This window comes from Mus caroli, chromosome 13 (genome assembly GCF_900094665.2).
Source record: "Mus caroli chromosome 13, CAROLI_EIJ_v1.1, whole genome shotgun sequence".
NCBI lineage: Eukaryota > Metazoa > Chordata > Mammalia > Rodentia > Muridae > Mus > Mus caroli.
In genome coordinates, this window is record NC_034582.1 from 17,082,897 (window position 1) to 17,087,256 (window position 4,360).

The following is a 4,360-nucleotide window of genomic DNA, read 5'->3' on the forward strand; positions in this document are numbered from 1 at the left end:
GTGGCGGCTGAGCTGAGATGAGCTGAGATGAGATGCTCCTACGGAAGCACATCACTGTAGTGTTCACGTGCTCTTCCCGCAAATTAATTTAGAATAAAAATTGGTGGAGTCAGATAGCTAAGTTTCGGGATCCTTGTCCAATTTCGTCTCTCTACTTTGGGGTCCCACGACAGGCGACTGAGCTTTTCTTCAGGATGCCCTTCCCTCTCCGCGGCTCTTGCCGCTTCGTCCACTCTTTTCTTCATCTTCTGGACCTGTTGCCTACCTCTCCTGCTGACTTCCCTCTACTTTCCAACTGATGGCAGGAAAGGACTAGGAAGTAACTGGAACGTGGATAATAGAATACGCAAGAGTGAGAACTAGAAGAAAGCCAGAGGATACTGTGTGGTCCCGAAGCAGTCGTAGTACACTTCCCTCACTTTTTATTTCCCGGATCTGTAATATAGTAACTCTTAATTAAGGACTTTCAACGATTTTGATTACAGACTGAGAAGATAAAGGTCGATTCTAAAAGGACCAAAAGATACTTACTAGGTTAGAGGGTAGTGGGGTTTGTGGTTTGTTTGTTTGTTTGTTTTGTAAATATGTTAGTTAATTTTGCTTAGGGTCTCTTGACTCTTGGATGAGGGGTCCGGTCCCTAACGTTTCCTTGGTTTTCTATCCTGCTTCAGGCTCAGTACTCACAAGTGTCTAGGACTTGTATAGAGCTCTGGCTACTTGTGACCTAAGACTTCGAATAAATCGCAGGGGGATGACTTTTGCATTAAGCCTATTTGAAAGTAAAATTCAATTAGGAAAAGAAACTGCTGAGTTGGCTGTTTCTAGCGATTTCGGTAGCTTCTGGAAAGTGAAGCGCGAAGGCGTTTGCAAAGGCCTTCTTGGGAAAGCGAGAGGAAGGCTGCGGAACGTACTTGGGAACTGAGGACACTTGGACGCAGCATTGTTTACATCCTGAAGTCCGCTACGCAGTGTGGTTTAGCGAGGAGGCTATGTACCTGAAAGTTCTAGCAGAAGAATGAAATCCAGGCTTCGAAACTACTCACGAGGCCTGGGTGTACGTTTCCAGTTTCGCGGACTTGCCCCACTACCCTTTTGCCACTGGCACGAGATGACAAGATTACAAACAAAGGGACTTTTCGGAGCGTTTTTAGATTCGAGCTACTGTGAAGCAAGCACCTACAGCTTACATCCAAAGGGACTGAACAAAGTCGCTTACTATAGAGAGAAAGACAGAAGCTTACAGCTGTAGTCGTGGCCGAGTGGTTAAGGCGATGGACTAGAAATCCATTGGGGTCTCCCCGCGCAGGTTCGAATCCTGCCGACTACGTCATGGTCTGTTTTAGTCTGTGGGTAAACTGTGGTGGGAGTTAGAGATGGTCTGTAAACATTCCTGGAAGAGGAAGGTGGTAAAGAGTATGAGAACGTTCTTTGCTGAGCTTGACTTCAGCTTCGTGGAATTTCCTTGCTTCCTACTCTACAATGCTGAGGTTGCATGGGGAAACAGGACTCAAAAGAACTCACTGATAGGAAGAGATTTATTTTTGAAAGTCTAGAGCACAGAATTAACCTAGAGACAACGAAAAGTATTTTATGGCTGAAGTTGTACAGGTAGGGAGAGAGGGAGGGAGAAAGAAAGAGACAGAGAGGGAAATCTCTCAGGGGCACTTGGGTGAGTGGGTGGGTGGATTACGACTGTGTTTCTAGGTATTAAAGTACATGACAAACATTCGCTCCAACTCTAGAATATCCGAGAACTACCTGAAGCAGACAAAATAAACAAATTCCTGAGGGTTTTCTTCGAAAGGATGTCACCAGTAGATATATATTCTTTGTTTTATTTTGTTTTTGTTTTTCATGGAACTCACTCTGTAGACCATTTTAGCCTTGAACTCAGAAATCCGCCTGCCTCTGCCTCCCATGTGCTGGGATTAAAGGCGTGCGCCACCACTGCCCGGCATATATTCAATTTTTTTTTTTTTTTTTAACTTTGAAAACGGGGTGTGGTAGCACACTCCTGTACTCCCAGATCTTCGGTGGAGGAACTATGAGTATAGGGAGTTCAAAGACAAATGTAGCCACAAGGTAGTGGAAGGGCAGCCTGAACTAGATACTGTCACAAACAGAAACTCAGACTTCGAGTACCTAGCATCTTATCGATCATTGATTAGTCATAGTGGAGAAAGATATCTTCCATGTGGTTCCATGGTGTAATGGTTAGCACTCTGGACTCTGAATCCAGCGATCCGAGTTCAAATCTCGGTGGGACCTTATTAGCTTTTGAAGCTATTTTTACTCTAGATTTAGTCGTTATTTCTATCTGACCTGTCTCTCCTCTTGCCTCCATCCTATACTCTGTAAATGATCTATATTAACTGTGTACATTGTGTCTACTGTAAAATCCTACAGGCCCAGACCCCACTGCAATGGTGAATTTCAATGAAGTATGAATTTCCAACCTGAGGAAGAAACGCTCTACTGAAACTAGGAAGTAAACCAAGAGCTAGTTAAACGTAAAGCTTGCCTACCATGCCCTCTATGTGCAACTCTGTAGATAAATAATAAATAAAATTACCAATAAAATGAGACCATACACTTGAAAAAAGATCTTATTTTCTGTGCACACTAAATAGACTGAAAAAAATACTGTTCATAGCAAGTTTCTCCTCTACAAATGACCTGCAGCTGAATGGTTTCTCCCTCTCCCTGCAACAACCACAGAAAATAGTTTATATGTGTGTATAAAGCACAGCAAGATGAATAAACAGGTGCACTAAACCAATCATTAAAAAACTTTAAATTAACTGACTGTAAGTAAGAAAACATAGAGGCCTTGTTATAATTTGGGATTATCTACAGAGGCAGAAGGAATGGGAACGTTTTGGGAACTCCAAAATAGCGTTTTTTTTGCCAGGCGTGGTGGCGCACGCCTTTAATCCCAGCACTCAGGAGGCAGAGGCAGGCNGATTTCTGAGTTTGAGGCCAGCCTGGTCTACAAAGTGAGTTCCAGGACAGCCAGGGCTACACAGAGAAACCCTGTCTCAAAACAAAACAAAACAAAATGGCATTTCCCCCCCACTGTTTATTTGATGACTATTATTACTCAAAACATAGTAACCATTCCTCTTTATCAGCTAAAATGGGGACATTCGATGAGCATGTCTCCATTAATTTTAACTTTTCCTCACTCTAGTCTGTCTCTCCATAGATGAGATTAAATGATACACCTGATTTCGGATACCTTCCAATTTGGAGCAGAGTCTTCCTCCCTTCAACCCTCTCCAAGTCACTTAATTAAAGTAATAGTGTAGATCTGATGATTTCTAGCCCCACCACACCCTTTACATGACATACGTTTTTACTCCATTAGCATGTGTCCACCCTTGTTATGACTGTATAATAGCCTGCATGAAAGCATCACCACTGTCCACAGAGTTACATTCTGTTTTGGAGTTCCGACACAGGTGTTTGGGTTGACTGTTCCACAGTTCATAGTACCATTTTCAGTTTATGTAAAAAATCCCTGAGTGGCCTCATTCCGTATGCAACCTAGGCAGACCTTGCAATTGAAGTGACCGTCCTGCTCCTGGCTCCTAAGTACTGGATCCCAGGTGTGCACCATCACTCCTTTCTCTCAATTGGTTCTTCTTTATACTCACAATGGACTATCGCTAATCTGTTCCAAAGTCTGTATGAAACATGTTTAATGTTTACACTCGTAACCGAATATACTACTTCCTACAAAGCATGTATTAATGTGACTTTCCTTTTCTGTGATGATAAATTTGTTATATGTTTCATTCTGCTTCTGTAATAGTTACTTACTTTCTTTCTTTTTCACATTTATCCATAAGGTTAAATTTAGATCCAATCCTTTAAATACTGCATAATACTTTGGCACAAAATGCATCCTAACTGCATATAAAATCCGTGACGCTCTTAGTTTCCTTAAGTGTCCTACAGGTCGGTCTCCTCTCCCTCAGAGCTGAATAGCTTACCCAGCACCAGGGTGCTTGTGTCATAACTTGCTTCCTAACTAGTTCTTTCAGGATCACAGCCAAATAATTTGACAAAAAAAAAAAACATTTTCTGGAGGTCACACAACTTTAATTCCCCCACTCAGGGGAGAGAGGCAAGGCTACACAGTAAGACTGCCTCTTAAAAAGAAGAAGAAAAGAAGAAGAAGAAGGAGAAGAAGAAGAAGAAGAAGAAGAAGAAGAAGAAGAAGAAGAAGAAGAAGAAGAAGAAGAAGAAGAAGAAGAAGAAAAGAAGAAGGAGAAGGAGATAAAGGGAGAAAAGGAGAAAAGGAGAAAGAAAGAAAGAAAGAAAGAAAGAAAGAAAGAAAGAAAGAAAGAAAGAGAAG

At 42.0% G+C, this 4,360-nt stretch overlaps 2 non-coding genes across 2 annotated transcripts; both read left to right on the top strand.

Moving 5' to 3' along the window:
* The first annotated feature begins 1,245 nt into the window (after window positions 1-1,245).
* On the top strand, window positions 1,246-1,327 carry Trnas-aga. The gene has a single exon. It is a non-coding gene; the product is annotated as a tRNA-Ser (tRNA).
* Window positions 1,328-2,196: 869 nt separating this feature from the next.
* Trnaq-cug lies at window positions 2,197-2,268 on the top strand. The gene has a single exon. It is a non-coding gene; the product is annotated as a tRNA-Gln (tRNA).
* The last annotated feature ends 2,092 nt before the right edge of the window (window positions 2,269-4,360 follow it).